The sequence below is a fragment of the Lycorma delicatula genome, chromosome 3 (genome assembly GCF_047948215.1).
Source record: "Lycorma delicatula isolate Av1 chromosome 3, ASM4794821v1, whole genome shotgun sequence".
In the NCBI taxonomy this organism is placed as follows: Eukaryota; Metazoa; Arthropoda; class Insecta; order Hemiptera; family Fulgoridae; genus Lycorma; species Lycorma delicatula.
Genome location: NC_134457.1, coordinates 32,283,803 through 32,298,239, shown reverse-complemented (window position 1 = coordinate 32,298,239; position 14,437 = coordinate 32,283,803).

Genomic DNA, 14,437 nt, shown 5'->3' with positions numbered 1-14,437 from the left:
CAGGTACTCGTGTGTGACCATACAAAACTGACCAGACTGGTGCCCCATACAAAACTTTTGAGAGCACCACCTGGATCAAGACCCTCTGCTTGCAACATTGAAACAGAAGGTCTCTGATATTTGTCATTATCGTTGATCATTAGAAACAGTTGTCATTTTCTTGGCTTTAACCAACATTTCTACTACGTTTCTTTGGAAGGTGGTTTTCTTATCTATCCACACCCAACGTACATCAATCCAGGGATAGGGTGGATTGCTGTGTGTATAATAGTTACTGGCATAACATATAGGTATTTTGTGCCAAGAGGCCAAATTAAGGATAAATTCTATGAGGGGATATCAGCTCTTGATAGCTGCCTGGTAGCCTTGAAAATTGAAAGCTTAAAACTTACTAATCTTTGAATACTACTTAGCTGAAGAAATGGAAAACCCAGTAATATTTTCCAAGGAAATATTTTTCCTCACACCTTTTTTCTGACATCCTCATGACTAAGATGTAAGAGTAATACCTCAGTTGGGTCACTGGATGTGAACTAAGCAAGACATCATACTTCCTATGATCACTTGTACAGCAAGTACTCCCATGCTTTGAATTGAAGAATTATAAGGCATTCTTCAACTCAAAAGCATAGACTTAGAAATTTTGTAATTAGAAGCGTGATACAGACTTCCCAACTATCTACTAATAATGTTGTATCTTATCCTGTTGAGTAATCGTATGAATAAAGAAAAGACGTACATGTCTTCAAAACAAAGGTAGAAAACATGAGCTTCACAGGGAAGATTAAATAACTTAAAGCAAATTATTAGAATTAGATGCACTAAGAATTGGTAAGGTAAAAAAGAAATGTTACCAGGAATCTGGATAGTAAATTTTAATACAACTGATGAAAACTCAGATGAGAAGAAGTTTCAATATAATTTAAAGAAACAGCATAGTGCTACAAGCAATAAAATCAGATATTACAGTTAAAATGACATTACAGAACACACGATTATTTTAATTCAGCTAGATTTAAACCCCGAACCTGTAACAAATAGCAAAGATTTAAATGACAACTTCTTCAGCAAAATATGAAAACAGAAAAATATAGTAGCACTTGATTTATGACATATATAGATGGATCTAATGATCCATCTGTAAAGTGAAATGAAAATTTGATAGAAATAGTGGGAGAAGTGTAAGAGGGACTACTCTTTCAGAATTTTTTGTTACTTTAAAATTTGTGAACTCTCAACTGTCATAAAAAGATATCAAATGAGTAAGAACAGAAAAACAAATTAACTCTTACTTGAATTACTTCAATAACAAATATACTCGTACTGAATTAAAAGTTTATATAATGAAATTTTCCTCATTATTTTCTTACTGTATACTACCCATTCCTGTCTTCCTTAAGCTGTGGTACACATAAAGCATCTGAGATACAGGAGACACCAGCCATTATCACTGTCTCTAAAAATACTGATATTCATTGCACAGCCAGTTCCTGCTGACAAACAGGTAAAGATATCACTTATAGGGTTGAATATCTCTTTCATTTTGATAGGCTTATTGTGCTGATTTGTACTTTACTGCTCATTTTTCCTGATAAACAAGCATGGAACTTTTAATGCTTAAGAAAACTGTTTAATTTTTCAGGAGTGATTCATGTCAAGTCATTATGATCATAGCAGTTAACATAACATATCAGAGAGACTATATTAAGCAGACTTCAAAATCAGTTTATGCACTAAAAATTTATCCAGGAGATAACTCACAACCACAATTTAATTATGAGGTACAACTACTGCTTTGAATAAACAAAATTATTGAAAAGTAAAAAATTGTTATCTTTGTTTCGGCATAAGCCATACCAGTATCTAAAAATATTAATTTTGGTTCACAGATTAAGTAATTGAAGGCTAGAACATAATGAATACTTTTATATTTATTTTTTTGTAATTAAAAAAATATTTCATATTTATAAACTTCAAGTTAATGTCAAAACAGATAATAATAGTTAAAGAAGGATGTAAGAGTAAAAGTAATTAAAGAGTAACACACTGAGTACCAACCTACAATTAATAACTTGACACGAGTACCAACCTACAATGAATCACTTGAAGTACTGACCTGAATCCAAGACACCTGTGTTGAATTGTTAGGTATGTAAAAATAAAGCAAATTATAGTATAATAGAGTACATTTTATTTATTTAATATTTATACAATTAAAATCAGATATTTGCACACATTTTTTGTTCTAGATTTATTGATATTGGAAATCAAGAATCTTCTTTCATCTCTGCATATTTATCACACACTATTTGGCATTTTTTAAAACAATATAATTTTCACATTCATTACATTTTTCTCTATGTTTATTGTCACTTTTCCCACATAGATAACATCTGGCTCTTTTTCTTCTTTCCTGATTGATAGCATCAGGTGTTGGTGCTATTTTTAATTGTTATTTTTCTTCCCGTCATTTCAATCGCTAAATGTTTTCTGTAATTTTTACCTTCAGTGTTTTCAATTTCTTGGGCTCTTCTCTTTATTGCTGCTTGTAATAGTTTAATTCCCAAATCTTCAAGCTACTTTGATCAATGTTGAATCACTTCCAAATTGCTACTTTGTTTAGTACACAACAAAACATAAGCATTGTAGGCCGCAATATCTAAAAAAATTATAAAAAATTCTCATTGGCCATCAACTTGTTCTCCTCTTTGTGAAGGAGAAATAATTCACAAAATAATTCAAGAACATGAAAATTGAATTGAACATGAACTTGAATTATTTTGTGAAGGATGTCTACACCGATTTTGAATTTATTATAGTATAAATTTATTTTTGGTTTAAAATTATTTGATGCATCTGATAAGAAATTATTTCACCCAGCTAAGAAATCTTTCCCTTCAAACTGTTTATTACAAAAAATATAACATACTCTTTGCCAATAGTGATAAAATCCTGTTCTTAAATGTTTAATTATAAAATACATGAAAGATTAAAAATTTTTAAAAATGAATAATTAAAAAAAGTAAATTGTGATTTCTGGGTCCACTTGGTACTCAGTGTGTTAACAAAACAGAGATGTACCCAGAGTAAAAAATTCCTTTGAAACACTTATAATTTAGGACTCAAATTTTTCAGACAGCAGTTGGTGTTACAGTAAAATTAATCAGGAGTTTTTAAATATAATATATTAACATTCTTTACTTTTAGCCAACACTAAGTAGAGCTTTTCAGCCAATACTTAGTAGAGCTAACTGAATTCAAATTCATTTTGTGTAACAGTATATAGTTTACTATAATAAATTCTGTCCTTATTCATTATGGTTGACATGATATTATCGCTTCTGGAGCATTCATCAGCAAGTAAAACATTAAAATGAAGTAAATAATTCTCTCAAATGAACATCTTAAAAGTTAATTAATTATTTGATCAGTTCACCTTCTAAAGCACAGTTATCTATATGCATTAGTTTTTGAATAATTACATCAGAAAATTGTAGCAACCGTTAATGTTATGAACAAGGTTTATAAACTTAAGATACTAAGCCAATATTACCCACAACTGGAGCTTTGTTATAATTTATGAAGTAAACATCACATACACACTTTAAACTTCTAACACTTTAGAACATTACATTAACAAGCTTTCAGAACCACACAAATCTTATGGATGAACAATCATCAAGGGAATGATTTCTCATTTGATACAGTTTTGTTTATCTTACAGTTACTGGGTTGACCATGGCACCAAGAATTATATCATTAAAACATTAAACAAACACAAACATTAAATTAGAGCAATTACCACTATAGAAATATTAAAAATATTATATACAAAAACTAATTAAATAACAGCAAACTAATTAAAAAACATTGACTAATAACAGCAGTACTGAATCTTTCCTTAATATAAAAAAAACTCAACCTAACTCCTCCCTCTACAATAAAATGAATGTAGGATTATTATACGGAGATCCAGAAAGTAGGACACACACTGCCTCCCGCGAGACTATTCTGTAACCCCTTATAACAGCCAGCAAGAGGAATCGCTGGGCCAGCAGCAAAATTTCCGCGCAATACCTAAAAGCCATGTGGTGAACCCGGACAGGCGCAGCATACAACATAATAGTTTTGCTGACACCTTTGTAAAGGATACGCATGGTACGGTAATTCAACCCCCCATCAGGATGAATGACTATGGATTCCATAAAAAGCATCAGCAGCCTTTTTCACTTCATACTGTAGATGTTCCTTGAACCGAAAATTTTCATTATGGATAACACTCAGGTATTTTAGAGTTGTAACTTACCGAATGGGGAGACCAGCCATCCGAACCCGGATGGAAGCAGCCAGTCGGCCCTTAAGCAACATCATTGTAGCTTTCTCTGAGCTGAGAATCATCTTATGTTGGAGATTCCACAGTCGGAGAGTTTCACAAGCACAAGCAGCTCGCAATTCTACCTCGTTACGCGAATCCCCTTCAATCAGTAGCAGCGCGTCGTTAGCATAAGCGATGACACGACAAGCACATGGCAACCTTAAACGCAACATCGAACCGAATTCTATGATCCAAAGAAGGGGACTCAGAACACTGCCCTAAGGTCATCCTTTAATTAAGGTCTTACAAACCTCCGAGCCGCCATCACGCAGGGAAACGGTCCGATGGCTGAAATAACTTGAGAGCACTTCTAGTTCATTTCGTGTACACTTACGCTTCTGCATCTGAAACAGGGCAGAGGGCTACCATAAGTTGTTAAATGCCCCGCATATGTCCACAAAAATTCCTAATACACATTTACATGGACTGGAGGAAGCTATATCCATCTTCAATCGCTGATGACCATTTTTAAATCATGAAAAAAATAATTTGTATCATTGCGTACAATCCAGAGCATCCTCTCCTTAGTCTTGTTTTAAAAGTTGAAACGTTTCTATGAAAGTTTTCCCTAGTTCATGCAAAATTTTACATCGTATTGTTGCTCCCATTAATCACTTCTGCAGCTTAAAACATGTTGCATTCAAATAACAATAACTCGAAAACTAATTGAGATATCAACAATCCAAAAAAATATGTGGTTACAGGGATTATGCGAAATACAATGCTACCAACTGCAGTTCACTAAATATCTCCATTGACATTAATTAAAAATGTTCGGTTATTTTCTGAACTGACCTTACATATATAGCTGAATTTGAATACAAACTTCAAATAATAAAAAAAAAAACATGAGTGCACCGGCACTACTAACAGCCTCCTAATAACACATGTATCATTTGTGTGCCATTATGTATCACCCACAGTATTAACTGAAACTTGGTTATTTCTTATAAACTGTAATTTTTATTAATGTTAATCTCTAAAATTAATTAACTGAACAGTACCGGAGTAATAACAAATAATTTTTAAAAAATATTAGATAAATGCAATGACAATAAAATAAAAAATATTTAAAACACTTTTAAACTAAAGAAATTACAATAGCAAGAAAATAATACAATAATAAAACAAACAATTTAAGTTCTTATAAATTTAAACATAATAAAAACTAAGAAAGGTGTAATATAACACAAGGTATGGCTATTAAATAACGAGACTTATGCTACTACAGAACTGTGCATGCACCAAATTCATATGACCGACAGCAGTGTAGCTTGAAGCCTTCTCTTTCAATTGTTGCCACTCCAGATTCTAGTCTGGCCATAGCCTTCATCGCATACAGGTATCATCTGTTTTTGTTTTGCTGAAATAATTATAAGTGTTTTATTAGAGCAAAGAATTGTCATGAATATCATATGAAACTTTGAAAAACTGCTTCTGAAACTTCTTTTATTAAAAAAAGTTTATGGCAATGAATGTTTATAATGTGGACAGGTTTTTGAGTGGTTTAATATGGCTAGGTGTTGAAGAAGATGTTTACCTGAATAACCCTTCCATGTCAAACACAGGGTAAAAATATTGAAAAATTGGTAATCTGATCTGATCTGACCGTCGGTTAATTATTCTTGTCTTTATTCAAGGTCCTTCCTCAACTCCATGCAAAATATAGGAAAAAACAACCCAATTTGTGAAAGGGAAGTCATGGGTTCTTCATCAGGACAACACACCAGCTAACTCTGCATTGCTGTCAAAATATTTCTAGCCAAATACAACAAACCAGTGTTAGACCATCTGCCTTCTTCGCCTGATCTGGCACCATGTTACTTTTACCTGCTCCCCAATGTCAAATATGCATTAAAAGGAACAACATTACAGATCATTGAGGCGTTGAAACAAAAAGCGGCATGCGTGATGAAAGAGCTCACAGAAGAAGACTTCCAGCACTGTTTCTAACAATGGAAAAATCATAAGAGACATGTCCACCTCGCTTCTCATTCCTCACACCATCTCAAGAGATTGGGTTAAGCATTAGTAATTGTGATAAATTATCTAATAAGGGTTACTCATTGTAATTTTCCATTATTTGCCATACTTTTCTGTAAATTGGGTGTGAACATTTTTTTTCAAGAAAATCAGAACATTTATTTCAATTTTATTATTTACAATTACATTTTTATGGTTTATTTTTAATTTTGATATGTTTTGTTTGGTACTGAAATAAAATGGCAGTGAGTGAAGTGATTAAGTTTAACTATAATGGATGTTTATATTGACCAACACTTTGAGCAGATTTGCCATAATTTGTTTTTAGATTGATTGCTAAAAACAGTCAGATGAACTCTTTTAAATACTGAGAGAAAAAGAATGCGTAACAGCCTATAAGCTACTTACCATAGCTTCTTTTCATCACCTTTCGTCAATGCTGGCAAAATTTGCACTGCTCATGAATAATTACATATTATATTTAAAATATTATTTTACGAAATTTCTGCAAGTAACATTATTTGAAAAATACAAAATGTTTTGTCTTCATGTATTATTTTCCCAAACAGAACACCGTGTAGATTTATTCAGTAATGACATAATTTTCAATTTGTAGAACCTAAAAATAACAGAATCTACTGGGATTATATTATTAATTATGTAGTCAAGATTAAAGATGCGGTTTTCATGTTTCAGTCATTTAATATACTCAAAAAGAACACACCAAAATTTTTTTGTTTTTGATGCAAAAAATTATACTGACTGTGCTACTAATACCACAAATTATGTGTTCTGTATTTACGACCATACTATATTCAGTTTTACTTTTATTTCCTCAAATCATTTATAAAATATACATATACATATATAAATATATATACAATTCAATAAAGACAACATGGTGATGATCGTTTGCGAACTGTCACATGAAGTTCCTTTCTCACAGTGCAGCAGACATGCTAACAGAACCAAAATAAAATCATTCCAACGAAAAGGTCCTGGCAGTTCACCAGACACAACACAGGATGCTGCAACAAGGCAAGATCCAACCTCTTGCGCATGACGATCTCGGCAATTTCATTCTGTGTAATATAACCCCGGTACGCAATTAATTGCCAAACTTTAATTATCAAACTATTTTTAATTCTAACACATTACGAGAGCCCGCTTATAACACGCTCAATACTTACTATTTACAGAGTGCTTATGTTCCTTCCGAAGATGTCTGCAATTAACGCAAATCGAGCGCTCCGACTTCTTAGCACACCCCTCTTGTATATGGTTCTCATTCTGAAAGTGGAAGCACACTACCACCATTTGATTACACAGTTCAGCTGTGTGTTCAACTGGCGGCATTTATCCCAATGTTGTACGTCTTCATGTTCTTTGGCCTTACACGAAGAGAAGTCAAAAAAATACCTGCCCTCGGACTGAACGCCTTAAAACAAATTGTCTGACTGTGATCTCCTGCTGGTCGAGGGTGCCTAATGGGCGGAGGTTGAATTCCATGCCACTGATTGTGGATACACGAGCTAATTTGTCATGCGGGGAGTCTGAGTATTGATGTATCATACACGAAATATATTCAAGGTCCTCAAAGAGACAATTATAAGGGGATCACTCTTTCTAATTTTTCCGACATCCTGTTCGTCCCAGACCAAAACCATCCCGGATCTCCACTGATCCGGGCCTCGATTATCTCGTGACCTCAAATCCAAAAATTACCCCCCCCCCACCAAAAAAACCTTTGCCAGGCCAAATCTTGCTGTTTCTAGGCTTTTCACATTTCGTTTCTGTGGGATATATTGGCTCAGGGTTTGGGTAGAGCAGAAATGGCTTGTAACGGCTAAAAACAGAAGGATTTGACCTGGTGAAGAAATTTTTGGATTTGCGGTCTGGAGTTAGGGGAGGACCAGATCGGTGTGGTTTTGGTCTTGGACGAATGAGAAGTCAGAAAAATAAAGAAACGTGATCACCCTTATACTTGTCTCTGTGAGTACTTAGAATATATTTCGTGTTCGAAACATCGATAAGCCGACTGTCCGTATCACGCCCAAATGGTCTTTGATGAACTTCATGGTAGAATTGTGCAAGCTATTAAGACGTCTTATGTCGATGACCCTTTAGCTAGTGTATCCTGCATGCTTTATCAGGTTGGAATTCAACCTCCTTCAACGATGCTCCTCGTCCAGCAGGAGACCATCGTCAGCATAAGACACGGTGCGACACCCACTGAGCAACTTCAGCCTCAGAAGTGAATCAAACTCCACTACACAAAATAACTGACCAACATACTGCCCGGCGGACAACCCTTTTACACTATCTTCCCCAACTCTTGGCTGCCCATGTATTGGATCAATCAAACAAATATACGACGCCAGTCACCATACCTGCTTAGGTGGGCAACTCAGCAACTCACCAGGTACATTATACACCTACAAATTATGTTGTGCAGAAAGCCCTCAATTGATTCAGTCATCATCGGTGAACCCGCTATTCCAGAAACGTGACTTCACGTTCACATACGCACAATCGACTGGCTCCTAAGAATCGTAGGATTTTTTACCAGAGCTCAAGATGACGATCAGCATTATCTCTATATTGAAAATATGAACTTGCAACATAAAGTTGCAAGTTCTGATCATCCGCACAGACAACATGGTGATGATCATTTGCGAACTGTCACATGAAGTTCCTTTCTGCACAGTGCAGCAGACATGCTAACAGAACCAAAATAAAATCTTTTATCTTTTGAAACTGATAAAAACAGAATATATATATTATCAGAAGTTTATTATATATATATATATATATATATATATATATATAAATTCAATTACTTCATTAATATATTTTGATTGTGTTAATGAAATTTATTATTAAATGAAAGATAAACCATTTCCAAGAATTGATTTTCACAGGATACTGCATCTTCAGTTGGTATTGAATTTTATAATTAAATTATTTTATATATAATTCTTTTAAAAAATTTGTTATACAGTGAGCAATCTAATTTAACAAATTTTTAAAAGAAGTATATATAATGTTATTATAAAATTCAATACCAACTGAAGATGAGGGATGCCATTCCTAAACAGAACACCATGTAGATTAATTTAGTAATGACATAATTTTCAATTTGTAGAACCTAAAAATAACAGAATCTACTGGGATTATATTATTAAAAGATTAATTATGTAGTCAAGATTGAAGATGCGGATATCATGTATCAGTCATTTAATTACTCGTTAATTACCAGTTTCCTTGAGAGTGTTGTAAATGGGTATTTTTCTATAACAAGGAAGCTGCAAGTGGAACAGTCACAGACAGCCTATCACTACTATTCTTCCTGAAGATAAATATTTATTGTCAAATTCAATCACAACTCTTGCAGCCAGTCCGATGAATTGTGGTAGAATTTTCCAGAATATACAGACCCCTTTAGGGTATAACCTACAGTATTACAAAGCTTGAACATCTTCAGTTCAAATTTGTGACTATTGTTGGGAACCTATTACCTGAAGAATAATCTTCCCCTAAATGGAAACATCGATTCATCTACGGCAATAAACTAGCCATGTTCATATTCTTCATGGAATCTTTCTTGAATCTCATAATCGGATTTCTAACTTTATATAATCATCATTGTTAGCCACTTCATTGTTGGTGAAATGAAAAAATTTGGAAGTATCTAAAACTGATTACAGCTCATAATGTTAGGTACTAAACAATTATTATAAAGAATTGATATATCCCAGTAATTTTGGGATATTTTACTACCCCCATATATATTATTATAGCAAAAAATTTCTACATTTCGTTAAAGTTGTGTCAAACCAGTGACAGCAGTAATAAGAACATTTTCTTCCTATCTTGAAACATGAAATTGGTAGCATTTGTTAGTTTGAATAACAATCATATTTAATATTTCATCATCAAAAAATCTTTTATAAATCTTAATTATTATCAAAGCTTCTTATTTTGTGGGTATGAATCATAATTATATTTTTGTTGACCTTTGAATTTGACATGAAGAGCTAATTTGGCCTCGTCAACTTCATTCCACTCGCTCGTCTTCTGTCGTTTCCATGTCTTCTAAAGTTTCTCTTTCAATCTCAAAAGACTGGTTTGGAACCAAATTATCATCGTTGGATGAATTGTATGAAATGATGTCAGGCTCATATTCAGATAAAGAAAATATGCTTCCTTCATTGTCGCTGTAAAGTATAGCATAAAGTTCTTCTTCAGTCACTACCTTTTGTTTTCAACTAAGAGATTAATCCACTACAATTAGGCTGACTATAATGAAATTAAAATTCCATAATGAAATTAAAATTCCATAATGAAATTAAAAATAATTACAGTATATATTCATAGATGCAAAAATAGAGAAGAGCTAAGAATTGTTAACTCAGCTGTAAAAAAACAATAAAATAGTTAATACCCGATAACCAAAAAATTAACCTAATTTGAAACTAAAAATGATAATGAAATAAAACCACAAATATATAATGAAATGTGTTGATGTAATATTAGTGTCTTATTTTCACTCTTAATTAAACTTAATATAATGTAGCATGCTACATTAAAAACCTACTAATAAAACAATTTAATAAACTTATGCAAACCCTTAGAAACGGCAATCAAACTACAGAACACAACATAGAACTAACCAGGGAATATGGAGACTGGAGGTAATTACACAGAAAAATTCATGATATAGAAATGTACCAGTTTGCAATTATGTTATCTGACATTCCTTACAGACCACAAACATAAAACTAAGCGTTCACTACAGGCTAAGAAATATTATTGTGTTCATTATAGAATTAATTTTGAGAAGCCAGCATAGCTACTCACGGCCTATGAGTAATACAAACCTGAGTAACACTGACACAACTCACAGCAGTTAACATGTTAAATTGCTATAATAATTTTTTTTTTAGTTTTACAATTACAATTTTTATTACTTTTGAAATTTCATTAATTCTTTACAAATTTTTTTTATTTATTTACTTAACAGAAAGCGATAGTAAAATGGCATAGATAAGGGCCTTTCAATTGTATTTGCAATTTGTATCATCCTGTTCAATGAACAGACACATCGGCACTCTCATCACTGCTTTCACTGCCACTGTTATTAATGTAAACTGTAAACTTTTCAGTTGGAATGTCAGCAACTCGATCTGTTTCATAATAATTCTTTTCTATTGTTAATATGTGTTCACAACATTGCTTCTCGACAATTTCTTTTATTACTCCAACCAAATTACAATTAGAGAAAAAAAAATTGTTACCTGGACAATGGTATAGTGGAAATTGTAAAGGAGCTTATAATAAACGTAAAAAAAATAATTGCGTGAGCAGAGGTGACTGAGGAGTGATTTGGAGGGTTGGTGGTTGAAAAAAAAATTTCCAATCATCCAAAAATCGACAACTTTTATAGAGGTCACTTTTTAACATAACCTCAAAATTTCCGAGAAAAATGCGAAAATCTTTTTTTCTTTGTTTTTTATTTTCATTTCAGCAAAAATAATTTAATTTTGACAAAACTTGGTTAAGTATACCTTTATCACAATAATAGCATATTTTTCATCCCCTTTTTAACCCTCTACACCCAAACTCACGCATATTTTTTAAAATTTATTATAAACCCCTTTACCATTTCCACTTATAAAAGTCCAGGTAAAAATTTTCCCCCCACTAAATGAGTTATTTCGATTGGGCTATAGATCATTTATATTTTTGACTAGAAACATTTTTGTGTGCTGATTTTCACCCAAATCAACTCAATCAGGTTAATTTCAGGATGGTAGGGTGGCAAACTTATTACATTGTGACCATGATCCTGCAAAATTTTATCGTTGGGATTAGCATTGTTCTCAGCCATTTTTGTAATTATCAGCATTCATGTTGTTCCAGTATTCTTTTTTTTGCCCTATGTAAAAGTTAAAAGAGCATTTTGAATTTCTCCTGCTTGCTTCATTGCCAGTGTGAGCCAATATCAGCTTCAATCCTTTGAATGTGTTTTTTAATTGAGCCATCAGTCCAACCATAACTTTTCCTGTGTCTAGTGAATATTCTGAAAAAATTGTAGGTTTTCTTAAGTGCTCATTCTCTTTAGATAATTTACTTGTTTAATAAACACATAGTATATTTTGTTTTTCTATTATCTTCCTGTTATTTTTAGTTGACTTCCACCTAAAACCCATACTCCTCACAATTTTCTTTAGTTTCATGACTACAATTCACCTGCAGAACTGGGCAGTTTTTAAAATAAATAATAACATTTTCAATGTCACCAGGGCTTTAAGTTGTAGATGAAATATGTATATAATATTTCATAACATGAATCTTTGGAAGTTGATGTTAAAATTTCATTTTCATCCTATTATGACTTTTTCATGGCATACTAAAATTTCATTTTCTACCAGTTTATTTGGTTCTATTGTCAATTTACACACAATATGAACATACTCCTCAAAGGTCTGCTACATGAGCTTGAATTTCTGCACATATCATTGCTGTATTTTCTTCGACTAGTTTACTTAAGACATTCATTATAAATATGCTTTGGTTTTTTAGAGGTTCCCTAATTTACCTTATTTATCATCTTGGATGAGGTATTTAAAAATTCTGTTAATAAAACAAAATAAGTTTTTAAAAAACTGTTTATAAAAAAATAGTACTGAAAAATACTGATTATAAACACCAGTAACACTGCACAGGTCAACTAACTACACAAATGCAAGAAGGCAACTGAATTCCCTCTTACATTTATTCCTTGAACGCATCACAATATCTTCTCCCCCTACTGTACTTTTTTTCTGTTGACCACACAAACCTCGAAACCACAGTAAGATATTATTACAGAGCATATGTATGAATGTAAATGAACTGTACTTTTGTACAGTGTCAGATCGACCATTCCTGAGATGTGCGGTTAATTGAAACCCAACCAAAGAACACCTGTACCCACGAGCTAGTATTCAAATCCATATAAAAGTAACTGCCTTTACTAGGATTTGAACCTTAGAACTCTCGACTTCAAAATCAGCTGACTTGCAAAAGTCAGCTTTTTAGGGTGAAAAACATTTGTATGTCATCATTGCTCAGAAAATAAAATACAAAATCTAATAGAATAACAAAAATTAAAACAAAAGAAAAACTTAAAAGTAGAAATTTAAAACCAAAATCAAAAAACTAAAATATTAAAAATAATGACATAATAAAAAACTGAAACTAATAAAAGTATCTAAACTAAAAAGTATGTAAAATGTTAGCACTTTGAAACAAAAATACCCAGTCCAAAATATCTTTATTATTGCTCAGGATTTTACAAAAATTCCCAGGCAATTTAAATTTACGACCCAAGACAACATAACATATGCAATCCACAAGAACGTGGCACACCCTCAAGTAGCAGCAGTTGCATCATATACATATTGATACTGATGTGTTTACTGCTGATATCAGATACCCATGAGAAGCCCTTTTTATGTCCTATCCGCAATTAGCAGAGGACCACTTCCTCACAATGAATTTTCTTGTTCGAAGAGCGAGTTTTAAATAGCTAATGAAGCCGAATGCAATTAACACGGGTAGTGAAGGAAGGTCCGACTACATGTGTCTTTAGCAGTGGAATCTGCACATTCATTACCCGGAATCCCCACATGGCTAGGGATCCAGCAGAACCTCACTTGTGTGTTTCAATGGTTCAGCTAGACGATTGCATTGTAGATTACGGCGATAAGATGCTCCCCCTAGCGTACTAGCATTGCCCACACCACTTTACATGCAACTTCCAATCAAGCTTCTGCGCATTCATGTGTGTTTACACTTGAACAGTTATACTACTTTCAATATTTCATTTTTATTTTATAAATCTCACTCCTTATGAGTGTTACATATCTGATATCCCATTGCTTAAAATAGTCAAACTTAATCAAATTTATCATAAAATTATACATTTATTTAAACCAGCTAAGAATATCCAAATGATATGCAGGAATATCTATTTTACAGGGAATACTAATCTTAAGTTAAAAACAAATACATTCTAGAGACAAAATTTAATCT